General features: G+C 42.1%; 1 protein-coding gene across 1 annotated transcript in view; it reads right to left on the bottom strand.

Moving 5' to 3' along the window:
• The window catches only part of grin2db (glutamate receptor, ionotropic, N-methyl D-aspartate 2D, b), a 96,088-nt gene extending 71,079 nt beyond the window's left edge, over nt 1-25,009 (bottom strand). Inside the window, exon 1 of the mRNA XM_077209701.1 lies at nt 23,883-25,009. The gene's annotated coding sequence lies outside the window, so the exon portion shown is untranslated. The remainder of the gene's footprint in view (nt 1-23,882) is intronic.

Below are 25,009 nucleotides of genomic sequence, written 5' to 3'. Positions count from 1 at the left end.
CTGTTGTTGATGGGTCATTTATCGAGAGAGTCACCGCTCTGTATTTGCTCTGGAGAGCAGAACAGCGGCGTAGGGATCATTATTCGCCGTATTTGGATCCACCAGACCCTTCGGAGGCGAACCCAGTTCGGAGAGTTTCACCATTTGCCCCAGGAGCTGCGCCTGGATGACGGCAGCTTTCAGCGGTACTACCGCCTGTCCCGCGCCCAGTTCAATGACCTGCTGTCCCGCATCGGAGCGAGAATCACCCTCGCCCTCACCCACCTAATCTGTAATTTATTTTTGTTTTGATGATAAATGGATCCAGCCTAGGCTACTACAAAAGTGATTAAACTGTCCTGTGTTTTTTTCCCTCACACAATACAGACACGAACTATGTTCTTCCACTAAAGTATGTTGGTTCCCTTTACATTAGAATAAAAATAATGTTTCATATAATCTAGATTAGATATGGAATAAATAGCATACAAAATGAATGTCTCGTATATTAAAATCAAGTTTTTATGTGGTAAAATATTTACTTCACCACATGACAGTAGCAAGCTGGCTCCTGATTGGTTAACGCGGCGCGAATTTGACGCAGAAGTTCAGATTTTTCAACTTGGGCAGCAGACGCGAATTCGCGTCAAACGCATGAATGCACAAAAAGCACTAACGGTGTGTTCACACCGAACGCGAATTGAATTATTTGCCCGAATAGATTACATACAAAGTCAATGCAAAGACGTGAATAGACGTATCATTCGCGCCGGGCGTCGCGAATGACGCGAATTGGGCGACGCGTTTGCTGCGAATGCTTCCGCGCAAGTTGAAAAATTTTAACTCGAGCGAATGTTCAAGCATCTAACAAGACGCGATAGACGCGTATATGAACACACCATAAATAAATAATTTGCGCGGAACACGCCAGACACTCAATTCGCGCTATTCGCGCCATCGCCTGAACTTGACGCGCGAATTTTTTACGCGCATAACGCGTCTTTGCATTGACTTAACATTGAAATCACTCGCGCTAGACGCTCTATTCGCGTCCGGTGTGAACGCACCACAACAGTTGCGCTCAAGTCTCGCATCCTTTGTAGCGTCACACACTTAACACAGCATTGTGAAAAAACGGCGCTCAAGTAAAAATAAGTTAAACTTTTAAAAAACGCATTTTTAGATGCATCTCTTTTTTTTCTTCCACTGACCTGTGTCTTGCTTTTTTTTACAGCAAAAACATGTTCTGTGTGAACCGGCCCTAAGGCTGTCAATTTCTATAGTGTCACTGAAATCACTAAATTCTGCACTCTCGCTAAAACTCTCATTATAATAAAAAAAGCAAAGAAACTCTCATACATTGTGCTTACACTTTGTTGTTTATAATGAAATGATTTACTAGCGCGCAGCTCGCCTTGGACAGCGATGTTAAGTGGATTCTGACTAACTTACTGACTAGCTCTCTGATAGGCCACAGCATTCACATGCTCAACAAATATGATTGTGATTGGCTACAACTCTCAAGCTTGTAAAAACACTCTGTAACAGAAACCTATGACTCACAGAGAGTACTCAAACAAACACGAAAGTGGGCGTTTTAAAGCAGCGTCTTTCAGCTGGTACCGAATATACTCGATACTGCAGAACTTATGGTACCATCAACTTTATTTTTTAGTAACGATTGTTACTGGTAGCACTAGTCCGTTTGACAACCCCATTCCCTGCTATATAGTATTCAAAAAACGGTAGGTGAAAATATCATTGTCCTACTAATTCCAACATGATTCTGGAGTCTGCATTTGATGTTTTACCATCCCATAAGGCCACAGGAGAAGAGTCATGAATGGCAGAGAAGCAACACCATAGATCACAACAGAGCCAACATGGCGGGTCTTGGATTTCATTCATACTACACACATTCATAAAACAAAAGTTTAACAGATGCAGTAAGTTCTTCATTAAATTAGCCTACTGAGTATGCAATTTCGGGCAGAGTAGGTTTTGGAACCACATTCGTGTCTACATCAAATAAATTCAATACAAATAGATGAAAAATGAGCAGCTAGTTGACACAGACTTTTTTTTTAGTCCTGAAAATGAGAAGTCTTACGAATGTTGATATTGGTCTTAAATAATAACCATTCCACTTTCCTTCATTGTGACTCAAAACCAGCACAACATTCACTGTCAGAAATAGCAGAGCCTCGATGGCAGCCTCTTTCTCATTATCTCGTAATTTATTTCACTGATGAAGGCAGGAAGCAGAGATGTTTAAAACAGCAGCCACATCTGAACAAATAAACAAGAACAACACTATAGAAAAAAAAAGAAAAAAAACCTCTCAGTGTGAATCATTTTTTTCAATTCATTCTGGAAAACCGGAGAGCTGAAATGAGAAATTTTTGAGCTGGCCTTTCCACACAGCCCTCTATGCAGCATTTTTGCTCACTTTCTTTCTCACACTCGCTCACATTTTCCCACTCACTTTCTGCCTTCTGTTTGGAGGCCCTGAACTGCTTTAAAGGTTGAAGAACGCTATGTTCTTGTGTAGTGTGCCAGCTGATCACACCGTGCCTCTGCCTCAAACGTGCACATTTTCGTGGTTATGCTGAGTCGATTCGATCCAACAGGCTCCTCTGTCCCCATTCACAAAACAAAGAAACACCTTTGAATCCTCCCATTCATAAATCAGCACCCTAATAACTTCCATTCACTAAAAACAACCCCCATGGCCTCAATTAACACAACAAGCTACGCCAAAGACATTAATTTGCCCAATTTACCCATGCTGAGAAAACAAGTTTCCCGTCCATAAGGAAAGAACAATTTCACAAACCATTCTAATAAAATAGATCCCCTGCAATTCATGCACTGCATTTACAAAAGAACGATGCTCCTAATTCACCTTGCTTTATTTACCTTATGAAACATCCTTACACTTCTTCTTTTTTTTCTTTTTTTAAAACAGCCCCTCAAACAACATCATGCCATGTCTCTGCCCAATCTTCACCAACTATGGTATCTAACATTTTCCAACCCAGGCTCATTGAAAAAGCATGCCTGTAGCAACATTTATGCAAAATCATATTACATTGCTTCTTGCACATTTTGAAACACTTTCAAATTGAAATGTTGCTCTAAAACTGTTCAATTTTATCTGAAATAGATGAAGGTGAATGTGGCAACATTTTATTACATTGATTGTTGCACGTATTGTGTATCATGCAGTCAGTTCGGAAATTAAATGTCCGGTGAGTGATGCTAAAGGGTTAATGCTCTATCGCATTAAAAAGAATAACGGACCACCTACACCCTACCCTAAACCTAACTCAAGGTGTCACAAAAGTGAGGGGGTAAAAGGCATTTGCTGAAGCAACCATGCCATTTTAGCTTGCTTACACAAGACTTTTGAGCTTTTTTATAGCAACTCGTAGTTAATGTGATGCAAATGTCGACATGTGGGCCCATTAGTTTAAAAATCAAGCAGTATGGTAAAAGTGTTTTGAGGTCACAAAATAATATTGTGTAAGGAACTGCATGAAAATAAGTCTTTATTAATTTATAATCTGCATGTGTAATCATAATTTGTGTGAAAAGGATTAAAAGTTGCATGTGTTATACCGCAACTAGAAGTAATTTCAGCTGGAAACAGTGAATTGCATGTATAGGTACAATTTTGGAGTTTTGCAAAAATGTAGGTAGACACATGCAAGACACAGGCACATTTTTCCATTAAGCCTAGGTTGAATATTTGTCTGCTATTCAGAGGCTCTGCATTAATGAATAGGCTCCTGGAAACTGTTACCAGCCGGCAGCTGGCTCCGAGGACCCTCGAGTAGGAGTTCAGCGCCACAAACCTCCGATGCCCTGCCTGGGGTAGGCTCAACCAGCACATCCCTTAAGCTTCCAGGCCCCACTGAGATCCTGCATCCTGCCTTTCTGTCAAGCACAAAGGAGTGTTTTAAGGATTAGACCCGTTCTAAGGACACACCGAGGGAAATGCCATGAGTCAACTTGGATCATACACCATCCAAAATCTATGAGCCCTTGGACAGCGTCTGCCCTAAGATCCGACTTCACCCTCTATAACACCACCCGTCCTCAGAAGATCCTAGCTTCTGTATAACCCACAAAGAATCTGATCACCTCAAGGCAGGATATGGATTTCTATAACAAGTGTTGGTCGTTGAATTTCCTTTTTCCTTGTACAGGTGGATTTAACTAGAGAAGCTGATTTATGGCAGCTTTAAAAGATTGTTAGCACTAAACAACAGCGGTAAATGATGCGTGTAAGTCAAGCTTCAGCTGTTGAATCAAAGGCTCCTCCAAAGATACAGGGCACTCTAACCGACTCTTAACTAAAATTTAATTATAAATGACCAGGAATGGCCTCCTCCTGCCTCTATCCACAGATAATTGACTACCTACCATGAGCATTAGCTATTCATTGGTCGCCTAGATTAATCTCACAGTTTCATTTTAAAAAACCTGAAAAACCTCATTAAATTGGTTGGGGGTTTAGTAAAAAAAAAACATTAAAAAAAAAACAGTTGCCCTGTGTTGTGCCACTCTACCATTTGAATATGATTGAGATTTAAAGTGGAAATTGCCCTGGAGAAAGAGACCCGACTTTCTGAGAGCGAGGGAAATAAGCAAGCAAGCCAGGAGATGCAATCCATCAGGGAGAGTGGCCTCTTCGCTGATCGCTAAAAGACCATTATCCAGCAAAAACACACAGATTTAGATGCAATGATATCATAACAGTCAGGTCAACGACGCAACACTCTATTTAAATTACTCTGTATCTTTAAATTACCTCCAATACTACTCATTAAAAATGCAATGTCTTTGACTAGAATACACATTGTCTATGATGAGCATGTTTGCAATTTCATAATTGCAAAAAGTCAAAAATGTTAGGCCGATATAACTGTCCTGATGTCTTAATTAAAAAAATACCCTCACTGAAACAAAATCTTAATATTAAAAACCTTAAGTAGTTTTACATATTTAAATTAGTATTTCTTAGAAAAAATATTTTAACAAAGCCTCTTTAGTGTTTAGTACTGTATTTGAAAAACGTTTGTACACCAAATCAAAGTCAGGTACTCTAGTGCAACCAAGCAACATGTCATGACCCCTCATGATTGTCAATAATTATATTAAACTATCAGATAATTTGACCTTTTTTCATGACAAGGCAGGCAAGTTCAAGTTATAAAATGTGATGTGGTGCCACTCCCCAAAAATATACAAATGAATAATTCATAATTTGTAATATATAAGCCTACAATATATATATAAAAAAAAAATATATATATATATATATATATATATATATATATATATATATATATATATATATTTAGAGAGAGAGAGAGAGAGAGAGAGAGAGAGAGAGAGAGAGAGAGAGAGAGAGATCTTTTATTATAAAGATCATACTTGATATATTTTCTTTAGACATAAGCCAGAATGTTTCTTAATGTAGTTATCTATAAATATAATATATCAATATAACATTTTTGGGGCTTTTTCCTTTTTTCAAAACAATATTTCAAAACAATATTTCAAAACAATTTGAAAATTGTATTTTCAAAACAATATGAAACCAACATGAATAAAAATAACTTTGCACAAACTAAAAACTACTGCGTCAAACTACATTTTTAAAAGATTATTCCTTACATTTATCATGGACACTCATACAGTACATGTCATTGACCCATTCATTGAATCTTATGAATCAACTAGAGTGTTTTGTGTTTAAATTTTTTTGTGATGATTACCACAAAATCAAAACATTGTCATATTTCGCTATGTGGCTTTATTCAGAGGGCAGCCCAAACAAGCATATTGTTTTACATTTTTGGCAAATCGAGAATGAAGTCTTTCAAAAAACCTAATGAAGCATCTGATGAGCATCCAAAAATGAAAGGCGGTTACAGTTCTACATGAGCCAAAGTGAATGTAGAGCTCATATCTGTTCAGTGCGATGTGGAGAGAAAGGACTGGGAGCCAGTGGAGTGGCACAGGATGAGTGGGAGGTGCTGATGAGAGGAGATGAAGGAGGAGGAGAGCTCGAGCTGAAAGCCAGCAGTCTTAAAGCATCCCTCCTCACACCTCTCAGACACACACCGCTGTGAGGAGGGAGCTTCACTGACGACCGCTGCATAATAAAACACACACATAGTAAAACAATGCGTGTAGTCATACACTGAAGAAAAAATATATACTTTGGAAAAAATACCCTATAATTTGTTACAGCAAAATGACTTAGTTTCTCAAATTATATTTATTATTTAGTTTAAAATCTTAAATTTTGAATTAATATTAATCAAAAAATATTTATTTTCCATTTTTATTATAAAGATCATACTTGATATATTTTCTTTAGACATAAGCCAGAATGTTACTTAATGTAGTTATCTATAAATATAATATATCAATATAACATTGTTGGGGCTTTTTCCTTAACTTAGTTTCACCTTAAACAAAAGCTAAATTAGCTGGACTATAACATGAAACATTTTGCTAGACAATGTTTAGTTTAGTTTAATTTATTTTTAAAAAAAGGTCTTTTGAAGTTCTTTTTATAATGCGATTTCTTTTTACAAGTATGTATCATGTTTTCTGTTATGTACCAAAAATGTATAAATTAATCAAATACAATTAATAAAACCCACAATCATTTCTGCAGTCAGTAAAGTTAGCCAGTATGTGTTTTACACATTACACTCTGGTGTCAAGTGAAAATATTATTTAAACAAAATAGTTTTTCTATGCAAGTAAGTTTAAACTGAAAACGTACTCGGTTACTAACGTAACCTCGGTTCTCTCTAGAGAGGGAACGAGTACTGCGTAATATCTTACGCTATGGGGAAAACCTCTTTTCCACAAGATATTGAAGCCAAAAAATTATCCTTAATTTTGAATTAATGTAAAACGCTGTGCAGCAGCATGCAGACATAGGCAGGACGGCTCGCACGCCTATTGGCTGCCCTGCGGCAACAGCAGCAGCCTATCGAGAGAGGCGCTGCGTGACACCATATCCAATCGGGGCATTTCGCGCCCATTTCGCCACGTCCCGCCAGAAAGGGCGTGGTCTCGCCCTATAACTATAGCTCGATAAGGCTGGTACACTGGTTTTCATCGCCGAAGCGAACCAGAGCTGTGTATGCACGGCAAGATACGCAGTACTCGTTCCCTCTCTAGAGAGAACCGAGGTTACATTAGTAACCGAGTACGTTCTCTTACGAGAGTATCTCTCGTACTGCGTAATATCTTACGCTATGGGGAACACAATGCAAAACGCCGTGCGTACTGGGATCCGACACCAAAGTCCCAAGGGCAGTAACCCAGGGCTCATATAGTGCATAATCACCATAGACTCACAGAGAGTCGGAGAAGAGAGGCTGCAAGCATTATTCCCCATGAAATAGCATCCTACAGGAGCTAGTTCTGTTAACAGTGTTTCACGCAGACAGGGTGAACGTGTTCAGCCTGAACTGGGTAATAGTACGGGTTATTCAACACCCATGGAGCTGTTTTATCGCTCAGTGAGCGATGCACAAGCAAAACTCAGCATCTGGGCCGGCACAGCGGGGCAGATAGCACTGAATTCTATACCGACAGAAGCTTGGCTTGTAAGGCGGGAACTTCTAGGTCGTAAAACCTTATAAATGTAGACGGCGAGGCCCAGCCCGCGGCCGTACAGATATCGGTAACCCCACTATACCACGCCCACGACAAGCCACGCCTCTCGTGGAATGTGCTCTGACACCCAAAGGACACTGCAGGCCCTTAGAAGTGTAAGCCAGTGCTATGGCGTCGACTATCCATCTGGATAGGCTCTGTTTTGATGCGGCCAGTCCCTTGGAGCGTCCGCCAAACAAAACGAAGAGCTGCTCAGTCTGTCTGAAGACCGACGAGCGGGACACATAAGCTCTCAGTGCCCTGACAGGGCAGAGGAGACTCGCATCCTTCTCCTCATCACGAACCGGGAGGGCGCACAGGGAAATAACCTGGGCCCTGAACGGTGTGTTGAGGGATGTGGGCACGTACCCGTGCCTTGGTTTGAGTATGACTTTTGAGTCATTAGGCCCAAACTCCACGCATGATGCGCTTACCGAAAGCGCTGGCAAGTCCCCTACGCGCTTCACTGAAGTGAGAGCCATAAGGAGTATTCCTTTTTGAGAGACAGATGTTTTATGTCTGACAAATGGATTGGCTCGAATGGGGCACCTTTCATGGCTTCCAAAACCGTAGAAAGGTCCCACACAGGGACTGAGGGGGGTCTGGGAGGATTCAGCCTACGAGCTCCCCTGAGGAATCGCACAACCAGGTCGTTTTCCCCAGTGACTGGCCAGACGTCAGCTTTGCAAGCGCCGCTATGGCCGCCACGTATACTTTGAGCGTGGATGGGGTTCTGCCCTTATCCAGCAGCTCCTGAAGGAAGGAGAGCACTTCCGTAACCCCGCAGTCTGCGGGTGAAAAGCCCTGAGCTTGACACCAGGCAGAGAAAACTGACCACTTTGAGGAATAGAGCCGTCTAGTAGACGGGGCTCTAGCCTGCGTGATTGTATTTAACACTCCCTCTGGGAGGTTAGCGGGTACCCGTTGATGGCCCATGCATGTAGGCACCATAATTCCGGGCGAGGATGCCAAATCGAGCTCTTTGCCTGAGAGATGAGGTCTCTCCCCACCGGTATCGGCCACAGGGCAGTGCTGGTCCGCCGCATTAGGACTGGGAACCAATTCTGGTTTTTCCAGAGCGGAGCCACGAGTAGCACTGGGCATCCGTTTTCCCTGATTCGTTCCAGCACTTGAGGCTGGAGCGAGAGGGGGGGGGAAACAGAGGGGGCAGCGGGTCCATACGTGGGCCAGCGCGTCCCTGCTCTTGGAGAAAAAGTTCGGACAGTGAGCGTTTTCTTGGGACGCGAACAGGTCCACCTGCGCTCTGCCAAATGTCTCCTACAGCAGTTGGATCGTCTGCAGGTGCAGCGACCATTCCCCTGCTGGGACATTGTTTCTGGACAGACGGTCTTGTCCCAGATTCAGGCGACCAGGCACATGCGCTGCTTTCAGTGAAAGCAGGTTGTGCTGAGCCCAGACCAGGAGGCGTTCCGTCAGCCTGTAAGGTTTCGGGACCTGACGCCACCCTGGTGATTTATGTATGCCACCACTGACATGTTGTCCAACCGGACTAAGACGTGGCGGCCTTTTATCTGGGGACAAAAGCGCCATAGCGCGTTGTCGACTGGCATTTGCGTAGGAGCTTTCCCCGTTCTGACCACTGGCCGAAGAGCGGTCTGCCCTCGAGCAGCGCTCCCCATCCCGAGGTGGAGGCGTCTGTGGACACCACCGTCACACTCGAGGGAGTCCCCAGACTCACGCCTGACTGATACCAGTCGGCTATTTTCCAAGGTTCCAGAGCCGTAACGCATTTCATGTCGACCCTGAGGTGAAACAGACCAGAGTGGAACTCGCACTTTCAGCCATAACTGCAGTGGGCGTATGCGAAGCAGGCCCAGCTGGAGTACTGAAGATGCCGAGGCCGTGAGGCCCAGCATTTTCTGAAACCTTTGAGCGGGACCATAGAGCCGCGGCGAAAGGATTTCGCGGCGCGCTGAATGTCCAGTTCTCACTCTGGCGACAGACGTGCTGTCATAGAAAGCGAGTCCAGTACTGTTCCCAGAAAAGAGATCTTCTGGCTGGGGAACAGCGAGCTCTTCGCCCAATTGACTGTGAGACCCAGATTCTCGAGATGCTCGAGTAATGTGGTTCTGTGTTTTATGAGCTCTGAATGTAATCGAGCTAGAATCAGCCAATCGTCCAAGTAGTTCAAAACTCCCATGCCCTGAAGTCTCAGGGGTGCGAGGGCCGCGTCCATGCACTTCGTAAATGTACGGGGTGCTAGGGATAGGCCGAACGGTAGGACTGTGTATTGATATGCCTGGCCCTCGAAGGCGAATCTCAAGAATCGCCTGTGACGTGACGCTATTTGTATTTGGAAATAAGCGTCTTTCAGATCTATTGACATAAACCAGTCTCCCTGGCGCACTTGCGCGAGGATTTTCCTGGTTGTCAGCATTCTGAACTGGCGCTTCATAAGCACTCTGTTCAGCTGTCGCAGATCTAGAATGGGCCTGAGACCCACATCTTTTTCGGTACCAGAAAATATCTGCTGTATAGCCCCCCCTTCGCTCTGAGCCTGAGATAAAGGTTCTATGGCCACTTTGCTCAGCAGTTTCGCTATTTCGGCTTGAAGTAGATGAGATACTTCGTTGTTTACCGTGGTTTCGACTCGCGCCGTGTAACGTCAGGGACGCCGAGCGAACTGTAGCGAAGAGCCTCTTTTTATAGTGTTCAACACCCATTCTGATACCCCGGGAAGCTTTGCCCACGCATCTGCGTGAATAGCTAGGGGTAGAATGAAATCCGGGCTCTGGCCGCAGCATAGCGGCGGCTGCAGAGCTTCGGTGTGCTGAGACATAAACACTGTGTTTATAGTGTGTGAGGCGGGAGGCGCGCCGATCACGGCGGGCAGCCTGGCCGCACTCAAATTCTCTATGACAGGTTATGGAGAGCGAGAGAGCGGGACAAACCCCGTGGGGTTGAGCGTGTCTGTGAAGGAATGTGGGCGCGGGACGGTGGGCACATTCACTGCACTGAGAACACCGTCGGCTTGTGCTGACTGAATGTGTGTCGGTTTCGTTTTTACAGAAAACGAGGGACACGCATCGTGTAGTGTTTGTGGGCACTGTGTCGTGGGCACATTCACTACATTTTTGCACAATCGACATGAGTCGATTTTATTTGTGCTAGCCCTGAACTGTGGCGGGCTGTGTCTCTGTGTGGGAATGGGCAATGGGACGTGGGCATTCTTACAACACTCATAACACCATCGGCCGTGGCCGGAATACCAGAAAATACACTCTTTTGGGATTTATCTGGGTCGCCGTAAAAATGGCATTTGTGTGCAGGCAAGCGGGCTGTGGTGCCGGCTTGTTTACTGCGAAATACACTGGAACAGTCACATTGTTTGGAACTGAACGAGCGAGAAGTTTCGGTGGAGTCTGGCCGCGGCGAGACTTAAACACCGTGGGTTTTAGCTGACTGTATGTGTGTTGGTTTCGTTTGACAGAAAACGTGGCACATGCAGTGTGTAGTGTTTGTGGGCACTGGGTTGTGGGCACATTCACTACATTTAATGCACAATGACATGAGTCAATCTCATTTGTGCGTGCCCTGCACTGTGGCGGGCTGTTTTTGTGTGTAGAAATGAACACTGGGCAGTGGGCATTTTTATTACACTCATAACACCATCGGCTGTGGCCGGAATACCAGAAAATACACTGCTTATATGATTTTTCTGGGTCGCCGTGGAAACGGCATTCTTGTGCAGGCAAGCGGGCCATGGTACCGGCATGTTTACTGCAAAATTCACTGGAACAGTCACATTTTCTTGGAACTGAACGAGCGAAAAGTTTGACTTGCCGAAAAAATGTTATCTGCTGCGAGATCTGGGATCGAACACTGGTCTCCCGTGCGAAGGCTTTGGGTTTCGCCACTGAGCCACAGGGGGTAACGACGAAAGCTTAAAATAGCTCGAGCGGATAAGAGAGCGTCATCACAGTTTGTGTGTGTTGGCGTTTGTTTGCAGGCGTGTGTGTTATACAACAGGCTCATTGCTGCAATATTGACATTTTCAGCCGCTCAAACTCAGAGGAGCTGAGAAATGTTTGAGAAATGGAGATTGGTCCAGCCTCAGCGGGACTAAAAATACACTCTTTCTTCATTTCGCCGGTGACGCATGCCCACGGGGGGCGGGGGCGGGGTAGCTTTCTTATAACGTAAAGAAAGCTAGCCGCTGTTTTGATGCTGGCCCGTTTCCCTGACGACTCGCGGGCAGAAGGGGGAGGTCCACAGAGCTCGCCCAATCCTCACTGTCCGACGCCAGGATAGAGCAGCTGGCCTTCTCTACAGATGCAGCTATCTCGTCGTCATTAATGGCGGAAGCGGCGGCGCGCGGCAGCCGTTGTCCGTCAGCGACCGACTCGAGTGAAGCTGGTGAAGCTGGCGGGCTAACCGGTGAGCTATCACGGGCTGGAGAAGGCTCGGGGCTGTTTCGTCAACCTCAATGGCGGAAGCGGCGGCAGACGGCGGCCGCTGTCCGTCGGGGAGGGACTCGAGCGATGCCGGCGAAGCTGGCGGGCGATCCGGCGATCTTTGGCGGGCAGGAGAATGCTCGGGGCTGCGCTGGGCACGGCGCTTTTACGGCGCGGCGCTACAGCGGGCTGAAGTGCAGGCTCTGAGAATGATGCCAGGCGAGTCCTCAGAGTCACCATCGGCAGTAGCTCACAGTGAGGGCATCCGCCGTCGACGAGAGCGAGAGCCGCATGATCCTCACCCAGGCAGGAAACGCAGATGACATGACAGTCCCAGTCGCTGAGTGTGGCTCGGCACGAGCCGCAGGATCTTTGCATCTTGAAAAAGACGCAGCTCTTTTAGCAGAGAGAGAGACAGTGACAAAAATGTGTGTCGCAGCGGCGAACACACACACACAGTATGAAAAGGATATAACGCCGGAAAGCGTAGCAGGTACGGCGGCTAAAGGCGGCGATGCCAGCGACTTCAGACTCAATGGCTCGTCCCGCTGTGTGCTTATCTCAGACGGCGTGGCTTCTCACTCCGGATTCAGCGATGCGTGATGCTTCGCTGAAGAGATGAAAATCAGTGTACCAGCCTTATCGAGCTATAGTTACAGGGCGAGACCACGCCCTTTCTGGCGGGACGTGACGAAATGGGCGCGAAATGCCCCCATTGGATATGGTGTCACGCAGCGCCTCTCTCGATAGGCTGCTGCAGTTGCCGCAGGGCAGCCAATAGGCGCGCGAGCCGTCCTGCCTATGTCTGCATGCTGCTGCACAGCGTTTTACATTAATTCAAAATTAAGGATAATTTTTTGGCTTCAATATCTCGTGGAAAAGAGGTTTTCCCCATAGCGTAAGATATTACGCAGTACGAGAGATACTCTCGTAAGAGAACCATGATTTTCGATTAGACCAATATAAAAATGCACTTTAAATAAATGACACGGTTGTTTCACTTGTGCCGAACTGATCTACAAACAGAGACTCTCTGGAACTAACCTACACTCTTAAAACAAACCAAATTGTTTGTGAAGTTTCGTCTACATATCCGCAACGACAACTTGGATTGGAAATAAGGACAAGCATCAAATTACACTCTCTCAATCAGTCACACACATGCTTTCACACCACATCTGGCCAGTCCTCACACACACCGGGTGCCAGAAAAGAAGCCGGATACACACTGTGCACATCAACACAATCTTCATGGACACTGATACACTCTCACAGCTGTCAGCTTCCTCCTGTGCCCGCCTCAACACACACACACACACACACACACACACACAAACAGACAGACATACACTTGCAAGAGAACACTTGGCTTTACCCACTAACATGTAATTTCAGGCACAGATGCGCAAGGCGACCACACACACACCCGCTCGCTCGCACACAGACATACATTATAAAATTGGTGATAGGGAGCACATGTGCTCACATGGCATAATGACACTTACACTCGTGTGCACCCCAGTACTCCACTGCACATCCAACACACAAACATGCTGCGGTTTGTAGCGATGCAACGCACGAAGCCTCTTGCAAATCACTATTGGTAGAAGAGCGTCTGCCAAGAAAATAAATGTAAATGTAATCGGAAATGGTCGTGTTATTGGCCTCGCCTGCCCTTCGCTGTGCAAGTGCTGTGACTCTTTGTTTGACATGGTCATTATTAAAGGTCAATGGGAATGTTGTTAACATGACAAAAAGCCTGTCGTGGACTTTCAATCTTTGACACGACTGCTATGAAACATGCACGGTTTGGATTGTTTTACAGGTAACACCAACTCCCACCATATGGCATTATTGGGTCATTTGTGCTGTTGTGGAGATGTCTGTTTGCTTGCATGTTACAAGGTGTCGTGAATCGTTAATGAAGAAACTGGGAGACGTGGGCGGAATTAAAAATCAACACAACTTAAATAAAAGGGGAAAATTACAAAATAATATTAAATGGATAGTTCGGCCAAAAATTAAAATTCTGTCATTACCTCACCCTCATAATGTTTTAAACCCACAAGATTTTGGTTCATCTTCGAAATATAAATGAAGATATTTTTAATGAAACCTGACAGATTTCTGCCCTTCCATTGAAGAACCATTACACCAAAAATTTGCCACTTCAAAAAGTTCATAATGACATCATATAAGTAATCTATGAATCAAACCGTTTAATCCAAGTCTGAGGAGACACAATTGCTTTATATGATAAACAGATTTAATTGATAATTTATCAACATTGAATAACGCAAACAGGGCAGATCGTTCTTGACATGCAAGAACAGACCCTAATGTTTGTTCTTATTTTTCTGTACTGAATAACATACTGTAGGCCTACTAAAAGCACATGTAAAGCACTTCATTTTAGTTTTAAGTGTGTTGTTCAATATTACTTTTAATGTTAATCCATTTTAAAGGTACACTATGCAACTGTCAGGCCTCTAGCAGTTAAAAAAAACTGCTCTCATTTTGCAGAAGAACATTGTTTTGGTTGTGCTTCGGCTCTTTGACTTTACGTATGAATATGGTTCTTTCTCATTACTAAAAAAAAGAGAGAGAGATTATCCTACTGCTCATAAAAGATTTACTACAAGGCTTAAGAAATAGTTTATATATATAGTAGATCTGCTGTATATATCCATCTATAGTTTAGAAGGAAAAGATCTCAATCTGATTAATTGAAGACGTTACTGTATATCCCCATTAATGGTCAAGGTACATCCTTGAAAATAAATTCCAGCACAGCAAAAGAAATTACCCTTTACAATAGATAATGCTTTACAATGAACTGTTAAAGAGCTACATATGGCAATTTTTCTGTTCAATAAAATACCTTATTCGAAGTATGCACAAATCCAGATCCAGAAAACTTTAGACAGGTGCACGGTCAGATCAAGCACTTCACTAGAGAGTAAACATAAGTCGGCACACTGCCACTGCTGCTTCCAAAGAATCATCTCAATAGATTGTTCAATAAATTGATTATTTGGAAGCAACAGTGGCAGCGTGCCGACTTTCGTTTACTCTCCAAAACCTTACTCACCTGTTCAGTAATAAAAACGGCTATAATGTATACAACATACGCTTTTACAACATTTCAAATCCATCAGTTCTCACAAGAGATGCACTAAAAGATCGCGATCTCGATTCAAACATACACGCAACCTTTTTTCTAAATGACAACGATTCGCCTGTGCCTAAACCTTTGACAAAATTATACCGGAACATTCAAATTGCTGTTTGCGCTGCCATTGACCTAGAGAAAGCAGTTTTGAACCACACTATATTGTTATTTATGTGTTAATCGTTCATTCATTCAAAGTAATCATTCATTCAAAACCAATTTTCCCCCCCAAATTAATTAATTCAAATTAATTCAACATTTTTAAATAAACTGCAGCAATTAATATTTTGTCAATATTAATTCCGGTGTTCTGACATTGAACCCGGAAAGGCCGTTTACACAATGCGAACAGCGTTAGTGACTGACAAGGAAGAGAAGAAATTATTATTTTTGTTTGTTTGTTTTTTTTGTTCAAAATGTATTCTCGTAGCTTCATAAAATTAAGGCTGAACCACTATAGTCACATGGACTATTTATCAATATCTTTACTACTTTTCCAGGCCTTGAAAGTGGTATTTGCGTTTCTGTATGGGGGATCAGAAAGCTCTCGGATTTCATCAAAAATATCTTAATTTGTGTTCCGAAGATTAACGGAGGTTTTACGGGTTTGGAACGACACAAGGGTGAGTAATTGATGACAGAAATTTAATTTTTTGGGTGAACTAACCCTTTAACTTTGTTTTAGAGTTTTGATTATTAGTGTCATTTATTGTTTTGAGCAAAATATAAAAATGGTCCAGACTTTTCTTAAGAGGAAAACAGCTGCACCCCCAGTATGTTTTCTAAGTCCCAATGCCTTCTATGAGCCATACATATAAGTGTCCAAAAACAGCAAATCTTAACTTTTAATGTTCATTTTCAATTGGAAGAAATATTTACTTTTTTGCCATCAAATACATTAAAATACTCAGGACTTAAGATTCTCATCTTTGATGACTATTTTGAGTGTTTAGGGGGTTTTCTTTTACAAAGTAAAACGGCTGCCCCGATGGAACTTTTCCAAAAAAGTATTGTCCGGATCTCTGCTCGGAATTTAATATAAAGAACGGACCTCTTGGAATTTAAAGTGTAAGTTTTAAAGTGTATTTTTTTTTTTCAGTAATTAGTACTCCATTACAGAATAGTATGCTAAAATATATTTATTTTTCAAAAGGATATGTGCAATTGTGCATTGAGCTATGTTTATTTGTGAATAAAAGGCTGAACAAAAGTTTGTAAAGACATATATATATAGCGTATATATATATTGAACCTTTAAGCTTCAAAAACTTTGTAAAGACATATATATATATATATATGTCTTTACAAAGTTTTTGAAGCTTAAAGGTTTGTGAGGGACATAAGTTTCTCTGGTATCCATAAAAAACATAAGTATTTCGAAGATGAACAAAAATATTTAGGGTTTGGAAAACATGAGACTGAGTAAATTATGACAGAACTCTCATTTGAATCTCTTTTGGGTGAGCTATCCCTTTAAAGGCAACAGCATTTTAGGGAATTGAATTTATGATTAATATTCTTTGTTTAATGCTGACGCCCATCGTCTTGCAGTTTTGTGACTGTGTATTGAGCTTTTCAGATGGGCTTATTAAGCATGCAAAGTACTATGCTATTAGTATGTATATTAGACTCAAGGTAATCTCTCTAGGTTGCTTATGTGCAGTTGCCCCTAATTACCACGTGTGGTGGGAAGAGAGAGATGATGAGAGAGAGAGAGAGAGAGAGAGAGAGAGAGAGAGAGAGATAGAGAGAGAGAGAGAGAGGTGTCTGACAAAGCAATGGGGGGAGCTCATAATTCCTGTACTTTTAATGAAAGTTGTTGGGAAAACTTCACTGAGACAACAAAGCAAAAAACAAACAAAAAAAAAGAGTCTGTGTCAGAGTAGCACAGAGTTTAAATGAATGCATTCATTTCATAAATTCAGCCTTGCGTTGTCCCATTTCTTTACAACAGATGACAGTTGTTGCCCAATAAGATAGTTTCTCTCATGCTCAGTTACCATGCTGCGAGTTAACCAGCAAATTATGGCTGTAATAACGCAAGAACACCCTCCTCTCTTCAATCATTTAGACAGTGTATAGATATTTAACAACTAAATGCAGGCAGCATTCCTAAACAAACATGTACAAAGGGTAAACAGGATTGGATTAAGAAATGCCAGACCCTAAAGCCACATAAAGATAATAATTTATGATATTTAAACTACATGGCAAACAATTGTTACAATCAGACGGCGTTGCACGGATGTAACAGCACTGCTCATATAGCCTAGGCCTGCAGCAACATTACATTACTGATGCACCAACATGCACACCTGTGCATCACATGCTTGATTACACTTACAATCTCTTTCTCTGTCTTTCCCTATCTCTCCTTCTATCTCTCACACACACACATGCACAACTGGACTGAAGGTGAATACTTTGAACAGGAAATCTGAGCAAACAATCTACTCTACATGGATATTTATACTTCATACCTACTTTTATCGCAATTCAAAAACAATAAAAAACAAATACAGGTGAGGAGGATTAACACTCAAATAAGTGTAGCAATAACAAAACATGGTATTTTGAAGGGGTAAAAAAAAAAAGAGGATTTACTGCTGGTCCAGCTGGTTTAAATTATTACTCAGCCTAGGGCTGGGCGATATGGAGCAAAAAATATATCTCGATATATTTTGAAGATCTCGATATACGATATATATCTCGATATCTTTACAGGAAAAATAACCCCAAAAAAAATACTACTGCAAAAACAAATATGCCAAATACCACAGTCTTTTTTTTATTGAAGTGCAAAGAGGTAGGCAGTTCATGTAGGAATAAAGTACTTCTGCGACATACAAAAATAATAATTTAACTGTGAAATAAAGGAAGAAAAAATACATATTGCCTTCTTTTCATTCAAAAATGAAACAACTCAACTCAAGGTAGGCAGTGCATATAGGAACAAAGTGCTTCTGCCTGCCTAATGTGTTTTCTCTCTAAATTCATGCTCACATTCTGTATTTTAATATAATATAATATAATATAGCCGTCGCCGAATGTCCAATAAAGCTGTTCTCATTTCCTATATTATTTTTGTCAGACAATAGAACAAGTAGCTATGATATAGTGAATGACTACATTTTTTTATATGTGTAAAATTAACTGAATTGAGAGAGTTTGGGAACTGGGTGAAAGCAATGTGATAGTGAGTATTACAAGTAATAAGCAAAAGAAAGGAAATTAAAATGGTCAAACAAAACTTTAAATATAAAACAAAAGAGAAGCAGATAAGTGACAAGTCCGTGGAAAAACAAAAAAACTGGCGCGCGCTCAACACATGAATGTGCTGCTGCTCGTCTCAGCCATTCACTGAACAAGGTAGACGCAGTTAGAGAGAGTGACGCCAGGGAGAAAGCAAGAGCTTGCGCTCGCAGAACAGTACTAGTGGCAACATCTGGAGGTTACAGAGGTTTGTCTAAAAAGTCGCTAGATTTGTCACTAGTCGCTTTTTTGAAAAAAAAATTCGCTAAAGGGGTCTGAAAAGTCGCTAAAATAGCGAAAAAGGTGCTAAGTTGGCAACACTGCACGCGAGGGGAGGGGGAACAAAAACAAGGAGGCGGGGGCGAGCACAGCACAGAGAAATCAAACAAGCAAAGTGGCGAAATCAGAATTAAACATGAACAATATATCGATATATACGATATGTCAAAATCCATATCGTGTTTAAAAAATATCTCGATATATTTTAAATATCGAGATATCGCCCACCCCTTACTCAGCCCTGACTTCACATATAGGCCTAGTTCTTTTATTTTTAGAAACATATTTTATATCTGTCAGAAAACATATAATGTACTTCAAACTATTTGGGTTGGCCTAGTTTACCCAAAACAAGGGATTTTATGTACTCACCCTCATGTCAGTCATTCCAAACCGGTTTGACTTTGTCTTCTCTGGAGCATACAGGTTTGGAACAACATAAGGATGAGTTAATGAATCAATGTGGGGTGGTGAACTATCCTTTTCACATTTAGTTATATTTATGTCCTGTTACAATCAGCAAAATTTGTAACAACATTTAATACGTCACAGTATACCAAATGTTTAGTTTTAAAGGCATGATAACACAAGAACACGATCAACGGGCGCAAGATATTATGCAACTAATTCACTGTAACAAAATGTGAAAATCTAGCACTGCTCACTTTTGAAGTATGTTGTTGTTAACAGTTTTAGCATAGTAAGTAACTATGACTATAGAGTGGATGAGGGATGATGTCAAAACCCAGAAGACTAATTCGCCAGTGGATCCCTTGGGATTTTCCTATTGGTTTTTTTTAAATGGGGTTTTTCAATTAATGAGTAAAATAAGGTCTGTGCTAAACATAAGGTTACGACACTTGGGCATTTTGCTCAACAACATAAATTACACACACACATATCGAAAAGTAGTGTAGTGCTTATTAGATTACATACATTCCTGGCTTATAACTCTTTAAAGAATACTTAAGAAATCTCAATGGTAAAAATACTTCTGGAACCAAGGCTACTAAAATAAAACTGGAATGAGCACTCTATTAGGCATACTGAGAGAAAAACTAAGGACCGGTATGTAGTCCATTTCAAAAACATCTGCGAAACTAAAAGTTATCAAACTTATGGTTAATATGGTGGTGGTTGAGGAGAGATCTCCTGATATGATTGTACAGCGCTGTGGGTGTACAGTAGTACATATGAAAGCGCTATATAAATGCCTCATTCATTCATTCATCAATGAACCATTTCTGTTCTTGCCTTGATCTAAACAAAAATATTTCAGCTTTGTCTTTTCTAGATCTGTGTCAGGTAAAAGCATGCCACCTTTCTTGTCCTCCTCCTTCTCCATTAACATACTGAACAGAAATCTGTCAGTATGATCAATCAGCACTTTGAATACATACAGCCCAAAATGTCTCCTCAGCCTGGTCCACCATTATCCGTGTCATTTCACTGCCCCTGAATCTCATCTTGTTTCATCCAACAGCTGCTATACACATCTCTGCACCTCTCCATTTCACAGAAACAGCATCACAATACCGGTCTTATCACTAGAGACCTCCTCAAGGGGAAAGCAAGGCCCACGCTGGCTTGATTTTCAGCCATTGTTAGTTTACATCTGTCAATAGCATTTTATGGACATGTCTTTGATTGGATATCAGAAATGAATGAATCAAGAGAAGCCGTGATCTCACACAGTGTCAGCGAGCTCACGTTAAGCTGTCAGGTGAATTGTCTATGCATGGCAACGAGGAAAATCTTGCAGGGATTTCCGTGGTAACTGTACAGGACCGCAGTTGTAGTTAGACCGAAATATCCGTGGTTACGGTAACCGTGGAGATGGGTGAAAGGGAAGACTCGGCTTCCTGTGGAAACTCATGGTTGATTAGAACAGGATGCCACTGAGTGCCGCACTTTCTGTGTCAACGTTTCCTCTTAATATGCTAACATTTCCGGCTTTTTAGTTAAAAGTCGCTTCGGTTTCCCTTTTTATAGAAACACTCTCCTTTTTATTTTCCTCCTTCCATTGCTCCTTTACTACCACTTGGCCTTAGCTGTATAACACTAAGGTGCCGTTTACACAAAATGCTTTTAAAAATGTTAGGGTTAGGTTGCGCTCACGTCTTTTGCTGCGTCTTGAAAATGAGACGTTATTCTAAAAACACGACAAGTTAATATGGAATCCCAATTTTAGCCACATAAAAAAAGATTTGGTAAATCATTATTAAGGCATACAAAAAGGAATAGCCTAATTATTCGATAAAAATAACTAAATAAAAATAAAAAATATTTATAATAGAATAAAAAATCATTATGAAAGTCAGATTTCTTTGTTATAATTGACTTGTCATAATTATGAATTTTATTTCATACAACTTGAATGAAAATGATGACATTGTGTAGATGATTTTTACTTTTTGTCATAATTGTGACATCTCAGAATTTTGACTTTCTGTCAATTTCGACTAATCTCTTATTTTCTCATTTTGACTTTGTATCTCATACTTGTTTAACATAACAATTTTGACTATTTTTGTCAATTCTGATTTCTCATACTCATGACATGTCATAATAACTCTTAGTAAAAAAATGTACTTATAGTATAATAATGTTGACTTTTTGTCAATTTTGACTTTTTACCTCACAATTATGATTTATCAAAGCATCTCATGTGGTGGAAAACGGCTTCCATAAGATAAAAGAAGTAAAAAAAAAAAAGTGTCTCTAAACCTTGTTTTTGTGTCATTCCACTGCCCAGCATCATGTGTTTATAAAATAAAAAATGCTTTCAATGTAAACTGCCCTAACGCAGCAATAGCTCTGTGTGAGAGACAGGGTGGGCTGCTTTATTTGGGTCTGAATGCCAGAGCAACTGTGGTGTCCCACGTGCTTTCTCCATCTGACCCCGAGCACCCAAACTGCGTCTGAGGTCTAATGTAAATTAGAATGGCCTTTATCAATAGCGAGCCAGTCTAACCTCTGGGGAGTCGGGGGAGAGGGGAGCAATGTAATCTCTTTCAAACACCAGCCTATGATCTCGTTAAAGACTAATTGATGTTCTGTGTTAACGAGCTTTACCTTAATTAGTCACATTTAAGTGAACGGGGGATACTGAGAGGGAGTTGGATACAGTTTGGGGCATGCTGGACTCATCAACACAGCTATGTGAACAAAAAAATAGAGAGAGGAAAGTAATCAGATGAAGAGACTGATACAGAAACGCTGAAGAGAGGGATCCAGCAGAAAAAAGAGATGTTTAAAAAAGCAGCAATACTCTAGAGCCAGAAAGCCCGAGAGAGGGAATGATAAAGAGGATAGAGAGCAAAGGTAAAGGAGAAGATAAAGAATCAATGCACTGAAACAGAAAAAGGAGAAAGAGGAAAAGAGAAATGCAAACGTTGATTCAAGCTGCTCTCATCTTTCTGTCTGAGCCCTCCAACCATGTTCAGTCTCAAATATTCAATTCCTCTTCTCGCTTTCTTCCTCTCTTTCATTTCCTCCTCTCACTCCCTCATTCTGTTTGCACTGTATTTCTCTTCTCCCCATCCTTCACTGTATTTCTGTCTAAGAGTCTTCTCCTCCCCGTCCAGCTTCATCTGTATCCACACCTCTGCTACATCCTCCTCTTCAGTGCATTATAGTCTCTCACCTTCTTTCATTCTATACTCTTTCATTCTTTCACTCTCCCTCCTTCTTTATAAGTGCACTCCCCCTCCCTCTACAGTAAAGCCTGGAAAGCAGCTGTAAGACAGACCGCTGGAGTGAAGCTATATTGACACTGAAGGCAACAAATTAACATTACTGTGCGCATTACAGTACTGCAGTGTGTGTGTGTGTGTGTGTGTGTGTGTGTGTGTGTGTGTAGTCCTGGTGATTTGCGTGCCCAGTATCCACAACATGCCTTGTTCAATAAATGTGTTTTTTTTTTTTTTGGAGGTCATAATCTTTTCTCACCTATAGCAGATATATGTGTTCTGTATGTGAAAAGAGTCTCAAGACAGCAAGTCAGTACAGCGTGAAGATTATGAAAGGTCACGTTGCACAACAGGCTGCTAGTACACTAAAACACATAATTGAACTAAAATGTTTTCTGTGTATGATGTATGCCAGCACTGATCTCAGGCCTGTCTTGGTGTACATTCAGACCTCACATTCCCTCTGCAGGACTCCAGGCTCCATTTTAACAGCTTTAATAAGTTTGGCGCAAGGAGGGAGTAAAACTTATTACAGAATATGAAGCAGAAGCCCCACATAAATGATTTTACTTCATCTAAACGCCAACGGTTTGATTCATATCGCAGGAGGAAAACTGTGGGCCTATGATGGGCTCATATGAAATTAACATAATGAGCGCTGCTCATAAATCTCCCTGATTTCTTACCCAACTCTAAAAAGCAAGTGACCAGACTTTGAAAGACGACAGCAATTGGTGTATTGAGATATTTCAATGCACTGTTTACCCATTTAAATGATTATAAAAAATACTCGAAAATAAATAGGCTATGCTATGTAAATAAGCTCGCATGGCACTGAAACACCAAGAATATCAAACACACTGAGACACTGAAAACTGCTCAGTAAAATTGATAAATCCGCAGTTTACATACACAACTGGAGACGAGCTGCCTGACAGCGCAGCGCATCGACACGATCATTAGCCGCACCGAAGCAGCATTTTAAACACGTTTTAATATTCAGTTGCTTCACAGTTGTTGTTTTTATGAAAATCACTAATTGTGCCCGCAGACTGCGCGTGTCTCAGTGCCGTTTCCAGACGCGTGCGTTTTCGCGTGTTGCTGTAATCTCTGCGCGTATCTGTGCAGTGAGAGAGCAAGAAAAGTCTAAGTATGTGCCGTTTCACTGAGGAACAAGTGGGCTTATAAGCACTGGCATATGTGCGCGCGTGCAGCAATGACAGAAGGGTCAAACCCCAGCGCGCGCCGGCCGTATCCATCTATCTTTCGCGTGCCATCCATCTTTTCCAGTAACGTTACCCTCACTCGGAGCCTCCGGTGTACTGTCAGTGCCATGTCTCCTCGCTCCACGCAGTCAAGTCCGTGCAAAAACACAGCAGTATTCATTAAACTGTTACTTACTGTGTTTTCACGCGCCTGTCCCCCCTCTCTCCTTTCGGCCCTCCATTCTCTTCACATCATTCCCCTCGAGGTATCCTTTTTGCGGCTTCTACGGGGGAAATACACCTAGAAATATATATATTCTACATGTATTCAATTTTCGCGAGCTCTCTCTCTCTCCACCTATCTCCCGCTCCCTCCTCTCTCTCTCTTGCTCCTCTCTCCCACTCTCTCTCTCTCTCCGCTCTTTTGTTAAAATTCAGTATATGCGCCTCGTCACCTAGCAACCGTCAACCTCCCTCTCTCGAGCGCGCGCGCGCCTCCCGCTTCTCTCTCTCTCCATCACTTACGACACGTGTTGAATGCTAAACTTAGCGGTGTAGAATAATATTAATAACTGGGTGGTTCGAGGTCTCTTCCTCTGCCTCTCACTCCCTCTCCCACTCCACACACACACACTCACGCTATCGCGCACACACACCTCCTCCTTTCGCTCGCGCATATCATCATGCAATATAAATATTTACTAGAGCCACTCAGTCCTCTGTTGCATGCCCCCCGCAGCCCCCGTCCGTGTCTCTCTCCCCTCCCATCATCCCGTACTGCGAATCAATGGAGCCGTGTCGCCACTTCTGCTTATCCGAGCAAAACGGAGAGGTGTGTGTCCGTCACCAAGTCCATCCGTTTCACTAGACACGCGTGTATCCATACAGCAAAGACATGGGAAAAAATACGCACCGACCGTGAGCGCGCACGCGTGTTCTGGAGAGTGAGTTACCGTTGCCTATGCCGGGAAATGGATTGAGTAAGTAGCTTGAGCTGCAGTCACCGTGTTAATATATTTTTTTAAAATATTTTTTATTTCGTTAAGTGCTTGTATTATTTCACCGGTTAGATTTTTTTTTACCTTTATATCTGTGGTCTACTGGAAGTGGTCGCTTGTCAATCGATTAATAAACCAATAACTCAATCGCCCGTGATTAATACTGACACTCTGTGTTTCATTTAGTGAGCTCTGATGATAAATGGTCAATTTTTTTTTTCAGAAGGTCGCTGACTGAATCCCAGCGTGACGCAGCGCTATTGATGAAATACCGTTCAGCCATTTAAAGCAGTCGTTTCCAACCCTGTTCCTGGAGGCCCCCCAA

Source organism: Siphateles boraxobius, unplaced genomic scaffold, assembly GCF_051911475.1.
Source record: "Siphateles boraxobius isolate OS27281-9 unplaced genomic scaffold, OSU_SipBor_1 12, whole genome shotgun sequence".
In the NCBI taxonomy this organism is placed as follows: Eukaryota; Metazoa; Chordata; class Actinopteri; order Cypriniformes; family Leuciscidae; genus Siphateles; species Siphateles boraxobius.
Note: the sequence above shows the minus strand (reverse complement) of the source record. Positions and strands in the feature narration are given on the sequence as shown.